General features: G+C 42.2%; 2 long non-coding RNA genes across 2 annotated transcripts; both read right to left on the reverse strand.

Moving 5' to 3' along the window:
* Positions 1–516: 516 nt before the first annotated feature.
* On the reverse strand, positions 517–6,267 carry LOC130599946 (uncharacterized). Its single transcript, XR_008972332.1, has 3 exons — positions 6,068–6,267; positions 4,131–4,320; positions 517–653 (listed from the first exon to the last, which is right to left on the reverse strand). It is a non-coding gene; the product is annotated as an uncharacterized LOC130599946 (long non-coding RNA).
* Positions 6,268–11,786: 5,519 nt separating this feature from the next.
* LOC130599943 (uncharacterized) lies at positions 11,787–18,022 on the reverse strand. Its single transcript, XR_008972328.1, has 4 exons — positions 17,954–18,022; positions 17,606–17,645; positions 17,367–17,458; positions 11,787–11,874 (listed from the first exon to the last, which is right to left on the reverse strand). It is a non-coding gene; the product is annotated as an uncharacterized LOC130599943 (long non-coding RNA).
* Between the last annotated feature and the right edge of the window lie 3,376 nt (positions 18,023–21,398).

The raw sequence follows: 21,398 nt of genomic DNA on the forward strand, positions 1-21,398 counted from the left end.
GACTATACTGAAAGCCTGCAATGCTATCCATAATCTTTGCCAAATGGAAGAGGATTGTTGCCCTAAAATGGAAGTCTCTGCTACTAGGTACAAGAAATTCCTATTTGTGGTCACAGGCCATGACAGCTAGGAGATGTTCAGACACAATGGCCACACACAGGTAAGCTGTTGGTCAGACACCACAGCCTAATTAGCACCCTCATTAACAACAGCAGCACAATAAGGAAGGGTTATCATAGAAATAAGCATTGATCTTTAGGCCCAAATCTGCCAAATCTCAGATTATTCAAAGCCACGTTTGCTTTTCTTCAGGTCCTCACATGAGCTTGTGTCAGACTGATGTATTCCTGACAACTCTAAAATATGACATACTCCTAAACCAGCACTACTGTACAAAAAGACATGAGCATAGAATAAATAGTCCAGTTGGAAGGGACCTACAATGATCATCTCATCCAAATGCCTGACCACTTCAGGGTGACCAGAAGTTATAGAGAAAATGGCTGCACACCTGAGAGCTTCCACTCTCTGCAGCATCAGATCCTGTCCCTTTTCAAGGGCTGCATGGGTAACTTCAGGCTGGCGTGGTCTGCTCTGGTGACCTCCTCCAGGTAATTTGGCTCTCAACAGCAACATTAGAGGTATAGCAGCTTCTGTAGGAGAAACAGAATTTATCTTAATTTCTCTTTCCAAGCCTCCTCTCTGACAGTTTTGAGAACTCAAACAATCAGATATATTCTGCTTTTAGTTCTCAGTTCATGCACATTGCTAAATACTTGGATAGTTTCTCCGAGGAAAGCTTAAGAAAGCTCTAGAACAACTCAAATAGTCTTATTCATTGTGGAGTCCCCAGAGGATGGCAAATTGAAACTGAAGTCCTGCTCGGAGAGGAAATGAAAACAGAGAGGAAGGGGTTTGGGGGAATCAGAGGGGTTTTAATTAGTTTGTGGTTGAGGCAGTGGAATTATGTGCGGAACACCCCTGTGCCTGTATGCACATTGTTCTCTCCAGGGGCAGCTCTGGGAATTTGCTGAGTGACAAAAGGAAAAGGTAACCTTTTTATTTCTTCCTCTCAGACTCTAGTCTCAAATTAGCACAGTGCTGATAAATCCTACTTGCACCTCTGCCTCTCCTTTGCTTTACAAGAGTTACCCTAACACAGCAGTGCAGAGAAATGACAGGTCATGGACATCTCTCGCTTCAGGACTTGGCATTGCAGCTGCAAGGCCAGGTTCCTTTGTTTTACTGAGTATCTAATTCAACAATGAGCTACTCTATCTTCTGGAGAAATCACCTAGATCATAACATCTTCTTTTGTCTCATGACAGACAGCTGAACATCACTCCTGCAGCACTGGCTGCTTGGATGGCCAAAGCACCTGTTGAGGTTCTCATTGTCCCCAAATGAAACACAGCAGAGCCTGCAGCACTTGCTCTTCAGGCAATGCTCTTCCATAGAGAATGGCCTAAAGAAACATATAGTGATGGCAAACTTTCCATCAGCATAATGCCAGGCACTTAGGAAACTGACTTGACCTAGTTTTGGTTTGTAGAAACAAATGACACGTAGTTTATTACCTGCAAAGAAAAAACAAACACCTTAATAATAAAAACTTTGTCGCACATACACCCCTTCCTCACAACCTAATATTTCTACCATGCTGTGCATGCTGCTAATTCAAAAGGCTGATACGGTCACAGACAGCCCAGCTTCTGGGATTTACCATTCAAACATACTTGAACTGGCATGAAAAATGCAATAAAATAATTCTTTCAGACAAGTTTAGAGAGAGGTATTCCCAAAAGACAGAGTTCTGGCTTCCAGTCACATAAAGCTTACACTTTGTCAATAACACAGTGAAGGAAGGCATGAATGAATTTTATTTCATTGGACAAGTGACTCGGAATACAGATAAGGCAGGGTGAGCATATAAACCTTTAAATAAATGTTTTAGCACTATATGGAAGGGAGGAATGCAATTGATTCCAATCTTTTCTGACAGAAAATCAGTTCCTCTAAAGCTCTTGGGGCAACAAACACTCACTAAAAGTGTCTGTTACTAATAAAATCTTTAAGTACAACAAAACAAAACGTTGTCATTTGCAACTAATAGGCTACAATTAATGCAAATTATTACTCTTGTAGTTTAATTGAAATACTAAACTCTGACATGAGGTCTTTGTTTTACCAGGACTTTAAAAGCCATGTAACTTTGAAGAGGGATCTTTCAAGCGCTCAGGAAAACCCCAGCAGAGAAAAGGCTGACAAAGCCCCAGACAAAACACAGTGTAAACAGCAGCACGAGGAATACAAAATACTCTGTCTCTCTGATGCTGGGCTTCTTCTGTAATGACTGTGGCTACATCACCTTGAATATTGCTACAAGCAGTTAACAGAAAACACTGACCTGTTCTTACACCCAACAACACTCTTCAGTCTGCTTCGTGGGTGTTACCTTGTCCAAAGCTGTCTTGTGGAAAATCTTCACCTTTTCTTCCCTCTCTGGCTGCTTCATGAGACTTGTATCTCTGCAATGGTACTACAAGCTGGAGCAGTGAAATCTGCTCTGATAACTCTGGTTTTACTTTGCAAATGCACCTTATGCTTTGGAATGAAGGAGTGCATACAAGTGCTTAAGGAGAGCCATGACTGCAACTTCTACAAGAGAGATCCGCTGACAGTGGCAATTTGTTGTATGTTACAAATCTAAGTCAAACCCATATCCTGAGTTGCAGTTTTATTTGCAAAACCACAGATTGTTAAAACTCACAAATCAAACTTAGTGTTATGGTCTTAGGGGCCTGAGGGTGAACGGTGTTGCTAGAAAAAAAGGATTGCACTCAGCCACAACCTGAATTTCAAATCAAATGGCGCTTCATTCACATATACCTTGTATGAGTTCAAAGGAATCACTATATTTTTAGTATTAAATGATCTTTTCCTAATGCCTTCCATAATTGTTGAATAGAACAGATTTGCTTTCAGGTTCCTACTTACTGAAATAGACACTTTCAGATTAAGTTAGTTATTATAGCTAATAGTTTAAAACAGAAAAACCTGCACAACTTCAGGACATGTGCTTCAATGGTATCAGCTAATCAAGAGTCTGTTTCCATCCCTCCCAGCCCGTAACTCACAGAACTTCAGGATCTCAACCTCTGTCTTCCCACCTTAATTGTTCTCTTTATTTTTAGAGGTAACTATGCAACTTTTAGACTACAGCGTGAGCAGGCTCTGGCACCAGAAAAAAAAAAGAAGAGGAAAAATATAAGTGGTAAGCTCAATATTTAGAAATAGAAAATTGTATTTCTATTTTCATAGTTCTGCAGGGAGCAAGGCAATAGAATCTAGTTCACTATCTTGTTACAAAACCAAACCCTCAGCTCACAGGGTAGCTATTTCTTAAGGGGCTGGTTTTCAGTTTTGCCAAAGAAAGCATTCAGCAACTGGAGAGGGAAGAAATATAAAAAATGAAGTATTATGCAATGGCCAGCATTTTGCTTACAGCTCCTGGCTGGGTCTATATGGTAATCTATACTTGTGCACTGCTGAACCCAAAATAATTGCATAAAATCTCCAGGGCTCAGGACTCATCTCAGAAACCTTTAAGAAATACATCCTGAAACTCTTAACACCAGCAAAGGGTGGAATACATCCCTTCTCCAATCTCCGCTCCGAATTGCTCATTTCTGGCAACGGGCACCACATGTATATGTGCTTTAAATGAATTCCTGGTTTTGAATGACACTGAAAAGTGCAAGTTCATATGCTGCAGTTCATGAAAGAGATACTCTTGTACTTAGGAACCATTTTTAATCATTAATTCTAACCTTCCATCAACATGAACAGAATTTCCTGCTTGTGACAGTACTGCCAATGTGAAGGTTCTACAGAATTTCCTTCATGTTTTCTGCTTTTATGGAAACCTTTCAAAAGTTCTTCTTGCTATCAAACAGAGAGAGGCACCAAACTTTGGCAACCCCCATTTTCAGCACTCATCAGTAGCGCGAGAGGCTTTTGTTTTAGACAAAAACTGCTCAGCTAATTACTGGTTCTATAGGCAGTGCTGACACTGTGAATCTTAAAAGTCTCTTACCATCTAGTACAGTGCTTAATTAATGAGAACTTACTGGAGCTGACTGACATCCTGTGGAAAGCTTTCAATGGAGCCATTTGCCAAATATTTGCAGCTTTGGCTGCAGGATGCTTTTCTTTCATTAAATATAGTTTGTAAATCAAGTTTCCCTTAATGGTGAAGACAGCTTCTGTGGAGAGCTGGTTGTGACAAATGCCTGGACGAAGCAGTAATCTGTAAGATGACTTGGATAAACAATTTAATAAAAAATAACTCAAATACTGCAGATTATAAACTAGAAGATTGGTCTGTCATTCTCCATATCTCAGACCACGTAACACTATTGAAGAAAACTCAATAGAGCGTTATACCTCTTTTAAAGCACGCCCTGTTTAGAAGGAAAACATGCAACTTGGAAGTGCTAGTGAAGGAAGGTGTGTTTGGTAATTTAAATCAGCTCCTGTGTATCCTAAGGCTGTGTGTACGCATCTCAGTCACGCTGAGCTGGCACCAATGGGAGCAGGCTCAACACAGCACAAGGTTTGGCCTTCATGCTCTCTAAGGCCCCTACAACCATGAAAAAACCCTACAGAACGAAACTTCCCTTTCCTCTTCTGTTTCAGTTCAAAATGAAGGCGTGTTTGCAGCAGGACACAGATAGCACACTCCTGATAGTGAGCAACTACCTGGTGGTGTACTGTCAAAGAGCCCTCCCTCCTGGGTGGAAGAGCCAGATTAGTTTGAATATATAATCTTGGAACATACTAACCTTAAATGCAGGTTTATGTTTTCCTCCAGGACTAGCTGGGGCTCACTCTAGAAGGCAGTATGGAAGTGAGCTCATGTGCCTGCAGTATGGAAAACTGCAAAGCAGGGACATGAGAAAGCCTTTCCCTTCTGTTCTTCCCCTCGAGGCACCTTCCTTAACTCGCTGTACCACATCTTTCTTTTCATATCCCTGCAGTGTTTCCTCTTATTCCCTGTCCTCCTCCTGTTCTGCTGAGCTCCCTTACCAGCAAGGAAGCTTGTGACAATGATTTTTCCAAATATAGCTAGATGAATATATGAAATGCATGCAAATCACCCAGTTGTGCAGAGAGAGGAATCTGGTTCTGATCCACTGCAGCTTTTTTCTGAGCATTAAGTCTCAAGACATTCCTGCTGACATCATAAAATAATTAAAGCTCGTGGTGAGGGAGTTTTATTGTTTGGGCTTTTTTACCAGCTCTATCAAACAGTAAGGAAAAGCCCCACTGAGATTTCAACACAGCCCATTGTGCATGCTCACCTAACAACTAACCCAAACTTAAATTCCTTGTCAATAGCAAGCAATGATTTATCTGGATGATGACTTGCTGCACTTGTAAGTCTTTACACAGCTACACCTTTCAGCTGCAACAGTTTCCAGAAGTAATCAATCCTGAGCATGTTGTTTCACAGAAATAACTAGGGGATTTTAAAGCTGTGTTTTCCCCATAGTGAAAATACCAGGCTACTGCCAAATCAAACTAGCTGTCATCCCTGTCTGCCTGCATGAAGCCAGTGGGATGCACAACTGAAGTCTGCAAGGAAATCACTTTGTGTCCCTTTATGTTGGGGAACTGCGCTTAATCAGAAGGCCCAGTGGCACTAGAAGGAAGGATTCCCAGAACATAAGCCTGGAAACACACTGTTACCAGGCACATCAGTGGTGAGGATTTTGCTGTGTAATCCACCCTGACATCCCTCTAGTGCATAAAATACCAGGCTCGCACCAGCGTCACACACTGTGCCCCTGCTGCTCCCACTCCCTGCTGAGCAGACTGGGCTCAGGCTGAACTCCCCCCTCCTGAAGAGGTCAGTGGCAGTTTGAATTCATTTCTCTTCAGTTTACTACACAGTGAAGTAAAATCCATGTGCAGTTTCACCATGTATAGAACTCACTGCATGTCCTCTAACACAGCCTGTTCTCAGCAGTGTAAATCACTTGTACCTCGAAGGCGCAGTTCTTACCTTCCTTCTAGATCCACCAAGATAGTCACGGCTGGTGCAGACATCTAGTCTGATTGTGCTGGCCTCTTCCTCTGTGTTCTCACCAGGGAGTAAGGCCAAAACTCTTCCATCCCTGCTCTCCAAGTCAGATGGACCCATTTACTGCTACTCTGTACATTCAAGTAAGAAAAAGGCAGATTAATAAGACACAAACATGGAAAAGGAAGGAAAAGAAAGTCTACTGAGTGATCTTATTAAAGCTGTGCTGTCTGCTCTCTTCATTCTCAGCAGTACCACCAGGACTGGGCACTTTGACATGGTTGATCTCGAGGGATGCTGCAGGAAGTTGTCATCCTACAGAAACACTACTCACAGAGTCAGGGGTTTAGCATTTGCAGTGAGTGAGGGAAGATCGAATTCTGTTTGACTCCTCAGCTCATTTTTCTGTATCCCCAGACTACAAAAGCAAAAGTTCTGACGCATTCCCCCACTTAACAGTATCAACTACTGTAGGTAGTAGTTACTGCAATCATGTTCTCAATTTGAAAGGTGGCTAACAGTAGAAAAAGCAAGGTGTGATGCATACTGCACTGCATTATGGGTCAAATACAGCTTTAATTGGACTATTTTGTTGTAATTTGCTTGGCTTAGCTTTTCTTTCACATAGAAGAAACAGAAACAATTCAGCAGAATCAAAGCAATAGATGCAGCCTGACTTTAAATCCTGATTAGATTTTCTTTTACAGAGGGTGTGTGTGAGGAAGGAAACACATAAATCACACTAACTGGTTAACACATTTGAGGCACTGTATTCTAAATCAGGGAGGCCTCATTTTACTTCTAGTCTTAATTCCAGCACACACCCCCCCCCCCAAGGACTAAATAAACGTAAACCCTGACTTTGCTGCAGTAGCTTGTTGTACTTGTTGCAAAGCCTTACAACAGAGTGTGATCCCAAATTTCCCATTACCAATACTGAAAGAGAAAAGCAATTATATATATTAGCAATACTGAAAGAGGAAAGTAATTATATACATTAAGAAAGAAAATTTCCTGTGCTTCAGAAGCATTTCTTTTTGACTTGCATTTGTTTTCTCATGAGTAACTCTTACAACTGAAGGAGCTTAAATTGGTATTAAATACGGCTTTATGTATAGCAAAAGCAATCTGTCAAAGCCTATCAGCAGATTGAACCAGAGGTTGGGACATCCCAAGTGAAATCAAAGCATTAATAAAAGGCATTACTGACTAACAGACATTCATCTAAAGAAATGAGGGTACAGACAAGAAATCTGTGATGGCTTCCACACCATGGGGCTTTTTTATTGTCTTTTCAGGTCAGCTTTACTGACTATTTGAACAGGTTACCTGTTATAACACCTCATCACGTTAATAATGTTAACTAACAAATATAATGAGATCTTGTTTTCGAAGCCATGTTCACTGGCTGATACTAGAATATTTTAAGTTATAATACAATAGTTTGACATTAAAGACTAGGATACTGGCATACAACTACATTAATTCACAGCAGAAACTTGGAAGGATGCTAGTACAACATTTGACAGGCCTTTTGGGACATTACTCTGCATCTGCCACACTGCTCTGCCCAAGGACAGGATACTGTGTGATAAAAATTAAAGCCTCAAAACACAGAATCCACATCTGTTCCCGCAGAACAAAATGCTACCAGGATGAGGTGTTTTGTAAGGAGTCATAATTTTTGTTTACTGTATCTGTTCAATTATTTAGGAAACCTCTGCATAATTTATTTCTTTCAACAAGATATTTCCATGCTTCAACATTATTATTTTTTGCAAAACAACCTGCATTCAAAGCTCGGAGCGAAGCACAGGCAGTTTCCAGTATCAGCGAGTGGATTTGGGGGGTTGTTCGTGTTTTAAAAGCAAAAAAATCATTATTTTTAACTAGGTAATTTTGTAGAAACCAATACTCAGCAGTAGCAATCTTCTGAGCAGTTGCTTGGCTTTCAAAAGAGGTTTTCATAACCTGAATGTTTTTGTTCTAACTACTTGCCTTTAAAATCAGATCTAGTAGCTCTCGAGGCTTCAGAGTCCTTTGTGATAGACAGCAGAGAGCATGCAGAATTTCCCTACATCCATTTCGGGGGGCAGGGGAGTGCTTACAGGTAGCATTAATGTTCAGGTATTAGACAGAAGCATCAGTCCCAGAATCAAGCCACCTGCACTGCCCTGGTCCTCAACTCAGGTGGAATATAGTTTTTATCCTTCCATGATTCAATCAGAGAAAACCAAAAGTTGCTTTAAAACAGAACATACTTCTTGTTACCTCCAGTTAAAGATGGTAATATGTTCTTCATGAATCACTTGACTGCTTTACCACATAGGTTATAACTCACCACCAGGTTACCTAGAATGAAATTATATTCTTGTTAGATTGCAAGATGAAGGCAGCTAGCCAACATCTGAGTGGAGCTACCAACAGAGCACATCCCATATCAGATTTCATCCAAATTCGGTCCTTAATGTTCTCCCCACAGAGGCAAACCACTGTCCCTCACAGACAACTCTGTTCTCATTCATAACTCCTGTATTAAGTGACCTTTCCATCCCTGCTACTGACCCTGCGATCAGAGTTTAAAACTCAATTCTGTTCCCCTTTGGGCACCAGGCTCACATACACAAACACCCTCTGAGTTCTTAAAGGTAACGCAAATATGTATCAAAACCTGTTTTAACCTCAGCCATGCAGAGTAGCACCAAAGCACGCAGGAGCAGACCAGAGGGGAAGGCAGAACAAGTGCAGTCTGGATTTAGACCAGCTTAACCTCTAACAGGATTATAGCCTAGAGTCAAAGGCACAAACTGGAAGGACTTAAAAGATGATATTTACTATGTACTGTTCTGTGAATGACTTGGCCATGCCCCCTTTTTTTTCTACATGAAGGGGCCCCTCATATCTCTGTCACTTCTTTGTCAGAGCTTCGGCATTAATTCCTTACAGAAGCAAGTCAATGCCAATCAGCTAGATCAGAGAGCCCAACCCAACTCAGATGCAAGTACCACTCCTGGGGCTTACTGTTAATGTGCAAACAGAAGCCTGTGATTGTGGGTTAGAACCTGACCCTCCTCTCTCCATCCTGTAGTCATGATCCTGCCATCTTTCTGTCTAATAATCTGTGCTCTCCATATCCTCCAGCTCTGCATAAATAACCTCACTGAGAAACATGCTCTTGAAGCACCTCCCCAGTTCAGTTTACCTTGACATCGTACCTGAGTGACAGGAGATCTGAGCTCTTTGGATCCATCAAGACAGAAATATTTTGGGTTGTGGTTGCACTTTCTAGAGGACGTTGTCCAAAGAAGTCAAGTGAAGTTGGCAAATCATAAACACCCCCAGGCTAGGCAGCAGCTGGGAGAAGCTGAGGATCACAGGTATGTGATAGAACAAGGTATGTGTATGGGTCCCAACTTAAACTCAGTTCTGATTTGGCTCCGGCCCAAGCACTTTAGCCAATAAACCTGTGTTTGAGCCAGCAAGTACCAGGAGATATGGGCTTCAACACAAATTCACATAATTTCAACTCAGACTCCTGTCATTCTGACACATCACTGACTGCACACACAAGGAAATGAGATTCACAGAGTACGGCATGTGTCATGAGAATGAAGTGTGGGCAGCTATGACCAAAGATGAATGAAGTGCCAAACGCTGATCCTTCAAGAGAAAATACTTAAACCATGTAGCAATTGAGAGTTGAACACATGCAATTTAAAAGCTGTATTTCCATTGTCAAATTACCTCTGATCTCTCATTTGCATTAGTTGCTGATCTTTCCTCTTTACATATAAAACTTGGACAAATGACAGTAGAAGAAAATGGGTTCTCTTTAAAAAGCAATTTTGAGTGCTGAATTTGCAATTGCCTTTTCTCATGTTGCCACCAAAACTTTTTTATCCTCCTAAACCTTAGCTCACCTTCTTCTGTGAGCAGAGCTAATGGAGGGAAAGGCAACATCCCTTCTCTGCTGATCCATTGCTCCAGTCAGCTACAGAGAACCCACTCCCATGCAGGTTACACAACATCCCTCTCCCACTCACAGGGACGCTCAGCCCTCTCCTTTATGAAGTTAATTTAGTGAGGTTAAATGATACAATATATTTGCTTTTGTTTGCTTTCCTCCAGCTCCAGCCCTGTCAGGCTTCCTAGGTCAGAAAGGGAATGCGCTCCCTGCCTTGTTTTCATACATGCTCCAAAAGGGATTGCATTACCACCCCCTCCCCAATCACCAGCCTGTGGAAAGGGCTCCAATTAAGTGGTTAGCCATAATAACATGGCAGCCCTTTAGGAAACTGCTTATCTAAATAGAGATGTACAGAAGGCAGTTTTCTCTCTAATAGTGATGCATTTTCAATTTATGCAATACAAAGTGCATTGGTCTGCAGTGTCCCTGGCTACTGATGATTAATAGCCCATACACTGCAAGAGTCTACAAAGAAAAGTGCCAAGGGAAGCAGATGCAGCAGGTTTTATATTATCATGACTGCAACAAACTCATTCAGTGGTGTCAGCTCTGACTGCAGGATTCTGATTATGAAATATGATGTGTGTTGAATTTAATGGCTTTCTCTGCCCTTCTGGTGAGTTCACTGCTTTCCAATGTCATTTTGTGTTCTCATCTGAGTGGTAATAAAAGGAATATCATTGACTGTGCTAGCTCTGTAACCACTGTGTGTTTTACAATAAGTTGTGTTTCAGGACCTTTCTACCCAGGAGAGTGTGCAGGGCCAGAAAGTAATATTCCCCAGTTTTCCAATATGAAGGCTTTCTGTAGAGAAGAGGAAATTATGCAGGACTGCCCTTCTCTGGAGGCATCCCTCATGTGAGCAGGACATGTCTTTTTCAAGTGGTTATGTAGTAAAAAGGTCAGTTTGGATTGCAAATAATAAGAGGAAAAGATAAAACATCAAAATAAGCAGCTACTGCTACAGAGCAGAAATGATGACAAGAGGATAGAAGTTGTTCAAAATAACATTTAAATAAGGAACCTGGGCACACAGGGTGTTAGACAGGTAGGAATATAAAGTCAGAGCAGACTTCTAGACAGGGGGTTCTTTATCCAGCAAATGGTTACTTCATTCAACCTGTCAGTGGCCTGTGACCTGTTCTGCTGAGTGGAGACCTCTGCAAAGCTGGTTTGTTAGCTAGCTACAGGTGTTCTTGCAGATCCCTCTAGTGCCTGCAAAGGCATTTGACTGGCTTCCCAAACAAAATAAGCCTTGCTAGCTACAGACTGTGCCGGTATTGGTGTTGAAGGGTGCGCACACAAGCCATCTTCACACTGCTCCAGGCCAGGTTTGAGCCCAGGAGGGACCATGCAGATCTGTGCAGGGAGAAGAGGCACAGACTCAAAGCCAAGATTTTTCTGCCTTATGTGAAAGGATTCCAGTACTTTCATTCCCTTTGCTCACATGCATCTCCTGCCTGTGTCAGCAGCTTCAGGGGCTCAGATCAGCCAGGGGAAAACAACGGAACAGAAAGAAGCATTTTTGAGCTTCTCTGATAAATCAACCTGTCTGCACTTTCCCTTCAGCTTCTCCTGCAGCCAATTTGAAGCAGTGCAGTCGCAGCTAGGTTAGAGACTGTGAGCTGCAATGCAAGCCCCTGCATGTAGACAGCACGAGAGACAACCAAACTCTTGCTCTTCCACCCAGGATAAGGCCCAAATCAAAGTATTACTCACTTCTGTACTTTGTAATTCATAACTGGCCAACTCTAGAGAGCAGCAATGGAATAGCAAGAGGTGCCTCTAAGAGCAAACCCACATCCACAGAGGCAGGAAGGATCTGGAACACAAATGGTATTTTTCTCTTTGTAAATGCACATTCTAAAGTTTACTTGTGCTGTTTTCTTAACTACAGCCCCCTCTGATGAAGTGTTGCTTCTTCTAGAAACAAGAAGGATCTTCTGTCCTCCATGGAAGAGGACAGAAAATCCTACATTTACTTTTCAGTTCACTACAGTGGGAACCCAGGGCTGGTGCTTTATTTTGACATGGTGAAACCAAACTGCAAAGGTTGCTCCTAAGAATTTACAATTAAGGTAGAAGCTCACCTGATGAGTAAATCTGTACATTTATCTCTTTCAGAAGACACACACCACCAACAAAGCAGGCCACAGTCCCATTTACACCACAGAGACACATTTCATAGCCAGTACTGTCCCATTTACACCTTGGATAGAGACACATTTCATAGCCAGCAGCGCCCTAATGGAACTCTCTCTTCAACTGAGTAAGCTTGCGTTCAGCAGTTCATTTGTGTCCTGCCTTATTTTATTGATAAGCTTTTCACAAAAAACCTTAGAATGAAACTTCTGCTTTTAGGATAAGCCAGACCATTTTTCACCTTGTTTTTTGTCTCTAGTTGAAATGCCACTGGTATTCTCAATCATATTTTATGTATGAACACTTAAAAAGCTTTGCCTAAAGGACAAACGAGAATTTTCTTTTGTCCTTTCAGACTACACTTCATATATTTTCACACAAAAAAATGTATTGAAACAAGATTTAAACCTGTTATACATTTTTGGAGCTCTCCCTCCAGAGGGAGAAGCAAAGCACATTAACATTTAACGTGGTGGTTTTGTCTTTTTCCCTTTCCTTCACTGTTTGCTGAAAAACTTACAATAGTTGAAAGGTAGAAATGTCAGACAGAAATCTGTGATCTGCCTCAAAATTAAGTTATGTATCACCATAATAAAACAGAGCATTTTTCCTCTCTGGGATTCTCCATCTCTGTAAAGAATCATCAAAGGGACTGCAAATACTCCCAGATGAAGAGATCACAGAGAATGAAGGTCCTGAGAGTATTATGACTAGCTTGACAATCCAATGTGGTGTTCCCTCATACACGGAACAACCCTGTCTTTGATTTATTCTGGTACGTAGGCACAAGAAGGTGCATGTCTCAGTGCACGGCTCATGTACAACACGGCACAGGGCAGCAGCACAGAAACCAGCCACCGCCAAGCTCAGTCTGGGGCTGGAACCAATAACAGAGGCAGCATTCTGAATTCTGCCTGCCATTAACTGGGAAACACAAGTGAAATCTCACGTGAGACACAGGCCACATTCCCTCCTGTTGTTTTCAGGGTGCTGGGATCTGCAGTTTGCACGTAGAAAAAGGGTGATGCTTGCAAGCAGAGAAACCAAAGTTTCTTGGAATTGATACAGAAATAGCTAGCGCTGAACACCAACCCTGAAAGAAACTGTGTCCTTGAGTCCTCTCTGAACAACAGTCCATGAAGTTCTGGTGTTAAATTTAGATCCCTTCATAAACAGCTCAACTGATTCAGCACTGAGAGGGCCACAGGATGCCAAGTGCGTCCATGATGTTCTTCCCAGGCCAGAAGAAACCCTGCATAGTGAAAACAAGAGCTTCAAGCAGGTAGAGGTTTAGTATGATGAAGATGTAAGTTTCTTTAGCAGCTGGGTTCTGCTGAGTAGCTAGGGCTAGAGGGAAGGAAGGTGTGCTATTCCCTATGATGCCCAGTGTCAGGCTCGTTTCTTATTCTGAATGTATTTTGTATGTTTGAAGTTGCAATCTGGTCCTCAAGTTCAGCAAAGCCTTTATTGTATTGTCTCCAGTGTGGCTTCAGAGCAGTCTGTCCATCCTAGAGTAAGCCAAGGTGGTTAAAACCAACTTTCTGACCACACACCTCAACATAAGCACCAGGCGCAAGCCACATATACATCAATCCTTAAAGTTCTCCCTGTGGAAGTGTGGTGCTCCTGCACAGCTGAACACAATTAGGCAGGTTTGTAACAAGCTCTGCACTGGGGGGCTCCCGTGCTTCCCCATTAGAAGGATGAGGCAAGGCTGGATTTCCCAGAGAATAGCTGAGTGTCAACAAGTGCTGCTCATTAGTGAGACCCAAACCTCCCCAGGCCTGCTGCTTAATTTATGAGAGCCTTGTGATTATGATAAACAGGTGATGCGAGATCACCAGGGGTGGTTCACTTAGTTTGGGCTGGGCAGAATTATGTTCCAATTATGCTTATACAAAGGCATATGCCAAGAACTGTTGTTTTGTTGGTTTCTTCCTTAAAGGTCGTACATGAAGTGTCCCGATAGGGAAACGGGGAAATCCCTCAACTTTCCTGCAACTCTTTAAAGCAAATGAGCAACAAAACCAATAAAGTTTCTTCCCATTAAATTTTTATCCTAAAATTCTGTTACAATACTGTTTAGCAAAACACAGCTATGAAACCTGGTGTGCTTCAAGAGCAGCTCTGTATCTCGCTCTCTACTTACAGCATTCTAATGTATTTACATCTATCAGTAGACTCTTTATGAAGATATGCAGAGAACACAGGCTCAGTTTAATAGTGGGAGGAAGCTGCCCCATATTCAAGGAAGCCCCACAAATCTTTCCCTGTGTCCCTGTCCCCTGGTTTCATCCCCACCTAATCACAGCTGTTTCATATAGTCAGGCACCTCCAGGCCTCTAAACTCCAGCTAGCAAGGCAGACTGTTCAGCTTTAAGAGGATGGATGGACAGGATAGGGAGGATTAATATTCTTGGATGTTTCCCTTTGTATGCAGAAAGCCAGCACAAAGGCACTAATAACCTCTTCAAGCAGAGCACATTTTCTCATGGGGATAATAGCTCAGGGATAGAAAGAGAGAGCTTTTATACCACAAAGGCATGTTATCTTTCTTGTATGAAAAGTAACCATTTGGGGCTCTTCAATGCAGAACTAAGCTACTTTGGATTTTACCTGTGCATTTGCACCTGCGTAAGGACAATTTTGCAATGGCAACAAAACATGGTTTAAGGAGTCTTCTGCCTCCTCACTTGCACCTAATTTGTTTCATAACATAGGGATAGGAATTAAAGGCCTTCGCTACAGTTTAGGCAGCTTGCCAATACCTATTTTATAGCAATAAAATATGTACAAATTAAGGAATCTCATGTGGAAAATTCATTCAGCAGCCTCAAAAGCCAAATGAATGGTAATTACTTCAGACACAATGTGGCGGCAATCAGGCAAGATTGGATCATGCTTTTAAATGTATGTCTAAATTTTTAAGAACCAAGATAATTATGAATTATGAAAATAACCCCACAATGCTACAGCAAAGCCAGCGTTTGTGGAACAAGAGATCTTCTTAAGGCCAGAGAAGACTTAATTCCAACACCTGCGTGGGAATAATCAGAGAGCAAATGCAGGGCTGATATTTTACTTCCTAACTTCTGGGCATCATTTTATACTTTAGGATGGCTCTTGGATGCCTTGAGGTACAGAGCAAGTGGAAGCATATAAAGTACAAGGATTTATCCTGCTTATGGAAGCAATGGAGTTGTTTCTAATTCCCATTCACATGTACTGCAATGGGAAAATAAATCTGCCGTCTTAGTTCTCTGTGCAAGTTTTGTTCAATCTGGAAAACTGGCTTAATACACATCCACATATGCAATGCCAACGGAACAAACACAAAGTGGGGTCACTTCTCATGAGGAAAGCTGAACAGATTGAGATCAAGATATCCATTTGTTTTAAAAGAAGACAGGAAAACACAACCATACCTTTGTTGTCTTTTTGAGAAGTCTCCAGAAAACCTTTCCCTTCAGGAAAAAGTACAACAGAATAGGCCTAGATTGAAATTAACCGCCAGAGTGGGAATACTATACATTGGGTATTCTTATTTTTCCCAGAAACTGAAATAGGCACCACAGAAAGGTGAAACAGAGTGTGAGTACTGCGTTCTCCTGAGATGGTTTGGTTTCACCAAAGATCAGGTGGAGAAAAAGACCGTCATGTTACTCAATGTCACTGAAAACGAATGCTTTCTTAAACACAGACAAAATCAAAGCCATTTCTGACTCACCAGCTCAGCCGTCAGTGTTCCAGTTCAGGACTGTAAAGCGTTCTTGCTGTGCCCAGCACACAGCCATAGGGTCATGTGCCAGCAGAAGGCTGGGGGTTAACACAGTGCACGCAGACAAGGTGGAAGGGAATAAACATCCTCAGTGACATTCAGGATCTCTTTCTAAAAACACAATCTGACATGTTTAAATCATAGATGTGATGCCACAACCAGTGCTGATGCTTTCATTCTAATTTTTCATGCATTTCTGAGCTGATCCTATACTTTGCTCTGCACACACTGCCCCCTCTTCACACTGCTGCACAGTGTGGGCACCATGGGGCTGATGCAGTGGGTTTGAACTCAATACGTGGAGCCCTTCCTGGTGTCCTGTAGCTTGTTCCAGTGCAGCAGCAGCTCTGTGGTGTTGCTGCCTCTACATGATCAGCTTTAGACTCATTAGTGCACTGGATGTTGTGCAATGTCAAATCCACAGCACTGCAGGTGCCCATGTGAGCACTGGGAGAAAACCAGTTCCTAACAGCTCTGTGCAGTGCACCAGCACCCAGACCTGCTTTGAAACCACAGCAGAAAAGCTGCCTGTTCACATTAGGAACTGCCTAACTAGGCCGAGAGAACCTGCCTGTAACAGGAGATCAATCCCACCACTTCCCAGGCAGTGCTGGTGGCTGTTTTGTCTTGCTGCAAGTTCAGCAGGGGAACACAACTGCTCAGTGCAACTTGAGAGTGAATCATTGTTTTCTGGGGAGTTATTATAATTATTTCGCAGGGAGCCTCTGTTAACACCAACAACAGCATGGCAAGGTCTGACAGCAATTAGACAAAGATAACACTTGGAGCTCCCGCTGATCCCCAAACTTCTCTATCAACCATTGCTGTAAACCAGCTTACGTTATCTGCTCACAGAGTCACGGCAGCAGTGACCTGGGAAGGCTGCCTGGGGGTGGGCACTGCCTTGAGCTCTAAGGGAGGGAACTAAAGAGGGTCCCCCTGGTACCAGAGGGGAGAAGGGGAAGATAAAGCTCCCAGCCCCCTTCCTACCCTCCCTCCAACTCCCATGGAAGCTGCCCACCAGCTACTGCTTCCTATGCATATGTATGTGTTGCTCTTTAATTAAAGCTATCTAGATGAGCCTCATTTGAGAGGCCTCTCCCTGTGGGAAGGTCTAGCACTACTCTCAGGCTCACAGCGGACTAAGTGCCAGCTTAACGCACGAGTGCCCAAAGCCACCATCGTGGCTGACAAGCACAGATGGATTGCCACCAGCTGGGGTTAGGTGTGACAGTGACTGACATGGAACCATCTCCCAGTGACAAATCTGCCCTGCTTAATGCACCCTGGGGCCTCTGCTGAAGGAATCTGATCTTACAGCAGTTCAGCAGGTGGGTACCTTGATGCCCAACTTGTAGGAATTGATTTTTTTTTTAAGCTCAGTGAAGTTTTACCTCTGGAATCTTTTCATTTCAAATGCCCTCCCTCCCCTCTAGGCTGTGCCCCACCAGGAACACCTCTCTTCTCTTGGTTTTTTCTTGAAGCTCTAAATGAAAACCAAGCATTTTTAAATTATCTGAATTCTTGAGGAAGGAATTACTTCTTGATGTATTTTAAGTGTAATTCCCTCTCTTTAAACCTGTTCATAGAAGATCAGGTGTGACAACTAAAATTCCCTCCTGTCCACTCCTACCTTTATTCTTTGCTGACTTTTCAGCCTCTAGCAAAGAAACCTGTTGTGAAACAGGAAAGAAGACACAGCAAAGCAGTAACAGCTCTGACAATTCATAGATCTCAAAACTAAAAATATAAATAAATGAGAAAGCAGAGTAGCAAAAGCACAGGTATGACAGAAAGGGAGAAGGGAGTTAAAACCAGACAGACTGAAGGTATTCCTTTTTCATTTTAAGTTTAAAAATCCAGTAATATCACACAGAGTATTTAAGGAGTGGAAAATGATGCTCAGCAATGAAGATGGGACAATATGATGATGTGATGTTTTACTGCTTCAAACTTGCAACAGACTTGTTTTGTTTCTCACCTACCCCATGTTTTCTGTATCCTCATACCTGGCTACACACATCTGCCACCTGCACCTGGATCTCCTCCTCCTGACAAATAAAAACAATACCCTCAAAATCTCAATGATGTGTCACAAGAAACTTAAACCACCGTTTTATGGGGATAAAGATCGAGGCCTAACATATCCCTCCAAGATTCGGTCACACCATGAGTTCTTTTGCAGAACTGGCAACAGCAAATTCAATGTGACGTCTCTTTCTTTAAGGATTCCCATTACACACACAGTTACTGCTGAGCTTCTGAAGCTCCTGAGTGTTCTGTAATGAAAAGACAAACACAAGGTTCAGGACATTATCTGAAAATGGCCAGAGAATTCCCCTTCCTAGATACTGGAAGCAGCAGACAATGCTTTGACCATGGGAGCAAAAAACCAAGGAGCTTGCAAGGGTAATTCCCATTTCACTGCTACCAGATGAAGATCCAATACAAGCCCTGATTTTCAAGGGGGCTGTGCATGTGGGTGTGTGGTTTACTTTTCACAGCTCAGCATCCCACAGAATAGACACCAGAATTGATTCTGCCTCCCTTCAGGCTAACCACGTGAAAATGCTGACTGACAGAATCACCTTAGGGTAATAAATCTGCCAAGTGTTTTGTTAAACAGCCATTCAGTTTGAAATGTATCCAGGCATTTGAGAATAACAATAGGCTACTGTAATGTATGGTGCATTAATTATACACTTGACAAGAAAATTACCCTTCAAGCCAAGATTACTAAAAACTTTCCTAGGCTTTTCTTACCCTCTCCTGTTAAATACAGTTTTCAGTGTGGCCCTCCCCGAGGTTCTGCCCACCTCCTCCCGCAGAGTTAACCAGCACAGCAATGAGGTTCCAGGGAGGTTTCCACTGATGTTTCACTGAGAACATTGGTTGCTTCCCCAGATTTGGTTATAGCTGCTAAATGATGAATATCAACATAAAAAATAGCCTTGCTTTTCCTCGGTGTTAAGTTTTTCTGATAAACACAATAAAACGCTGCTTCAATATGTGGCTGTATTTACATCCCACACCAGGTACACTTGCACATCTCTGACAATCTATCTGCAAAGAAAAGCCCATCAGCTTTCAAACACTCACCCACATGCTGGTGAAAGAGTAGAATCTCCAGTCTGGGAGGCAATGCAAAGATGCTGTAAATTGGTGTAAGAATCCAACAGAAACCTGAATACCCTGTTACAAATGGAACATAATTTGTGTGGTTTCCAGGCAAATACTCCCTGATCCCTCTAACAGCTCTTGAAGCTTTTGCGGTCAAGGGCTAAGTCCAGATGCCCTCAGTAATGCGGTAAGATAGTGCTTCTGCACCCCGGTATCTCACCTCTCTGCTGCCACAGGCACCTGCATGAAGCTAAGCCATTTCAGAAACTACATCTTAAAACCAGTAAATTCTTCCCTAATCCTGACTCTGGGCTGTAGAAACAGAACCAAAGGTCACAGGAGTGCTGTAAGTGTCATGGGGGGACTTTGTTCTGTAATAACTTCCAGTACAAACTTCTACTCAGAAGTTTTGGGATGTGAAAAATTCTGTGTCAAAGACTTAAATTCTGCATCCAAGATGACTAATTCTTAATTTTACTATAGTAACTTCCTAAATACAATCGCCAGTTATGCATTTGCCTGAGTAAGAATCTCCTGACACACAGCACAATCCTCTAGTGAGATTTCAGCATTCATGCACTGTTGCCGATATGGAAAAGCACTTCTAGTCCTGCCAAGACATAAGTGCTTACTAGCAGAGAAATGTCTCAAAACTGTACTGAAATATAGACTATAGAGTATATTATTAACTCCATAGACTAAAGAATATATTACATATGCTTTAAGTTGAATTAAAATTTAAAGCTCTCATAACTGAACACTCAATTTCCTGTAATTTGAGGTACAAGCATGACTTAGAATCAAACACATCTGAAAACCAGCACCACTGAGATCTGCCACCCCAAGGAGCAGTCTGCAAGTGTATGTATTTTTAGCATAATGCCATGCTTCCTTTTAACTGGGTGCAGAGAAAGTCTATGAGTTTAAAGCACAATTTTTTAGAAGTTACATCTTTTATAGTCTGCTTTATTGTTGGTTTTGTAAACTCACTATTAAAATAAATGAACAGGCAACATGGATTAACAGCCCACTCCAGCTTAACTGTTCTACACCCTGCTTTACCCAATCACATTAGCTTGTAATTTATTCTAATGTAGCATGTATTTCCCTTTAAAGCCAATTTCTATTCCTTAGGCGTGCGCCTAAATGCCTTTCAGATTAACCTCTCTGATCAAAAGCGCACACAGCTCAAGCAAAATCTCTCCTTTTACCTCAATGAGCTGTTTATTATTCTTCTCTCCAGAAGCTGTGATCAGCTTGGTACCATAACCGTGTTCTCTTTCAAGGAAAGCTTCAGGTGGAACAACAGAGTGGCCTACATGCTTAAAGAAAGCAAATCAAACTAACATACTGTGCTCTTATGATGGCCAAGAGGGGCTGTGCACCAGAGAACAGACTTCCCAATAGTGAGGTCAGTCAGTACCAACAGATGCATCCTTTCACAGCTCCTGGCAATAATCCAGCACGTGCCCAAGTTACAACCCAGTTCTAAATGTCTCTGACCTCAAGGCTAGCACAGCTGAAGTCCTGTTGCTGTTTATTTCAGTAGAAGCCAGGTCTATCTGGTTTCAGCCACAACTGGCAAACAGCTGAAGCCTCGTGTGTGTACCTGCACATTTAGAGAAGTTACAGAATTTCAGAGCAGAGGAGTGACATGGGATGAGATGTGGTTGATGGGAAGGAAGTTTAGGAGAAGGAGCCAGAACGCAAGGGATGCATTATGGTAATAGAAACTCACAGAGAGAAGGCTTTGTCCAGGATAAAATTGTTTGGTACCTGCCAAACACTGAAATATGAAACCTGGAGCCTCTCATTCCCAATCGTTCAAACCATGTTCCTGTTCCACTACCCTTCTCTCTAAAATACATGTACACAGGCTGCAGAGTTTCCACAATGTAGCCCCACTTCATTCGAGCTCTTGGGTAGAACTTGACATGAAGCATTCTAACTCAAGGGGTTTGTGCTGGCTTAACACCATTTCCATCATCAATAGACTTCTTTCTCCCCAAAGAGAGGTATTACATACTTCATACAAGCAGTCAGGTTTATTTTAATCTCTACAACATCACCTCAACATTTAATAATGCATCAAGGGAATCAAAAGAGAATGGACCAAAAACCAGGCCTGAAGTCTTCCTCACAATTTTCAGCTTACTAATTCTTGCTTCATCCCATCACCTTGATGACTGAGTGTCTTCCACAGAGGTGGTCACACTGCTGAGCTACATTCCCAAACTTGCCAAATTTCATCTGAAAATCAGGTACACTGGAATTGCCATTGCTCTGCTGTAAGTATCTCACTTGTC

Source organism: Pezoporus wallicus, unplaced genomic scaffold (genome assembly GCF_028554395.1).
Source record: "Pezoporus wallicus isolate ANWC-B61680 ecotype Strahan unplaced genomic scaffold, APGP_CSIRO_Pwel_v1 contig_8705, whole genome shotgun sequence".
NCBI lineage: Eukaryota > Metazoa > Chordata > Aves > Psittaciformes > Psittacidae > Pezoporus > Pezoporus wallicus.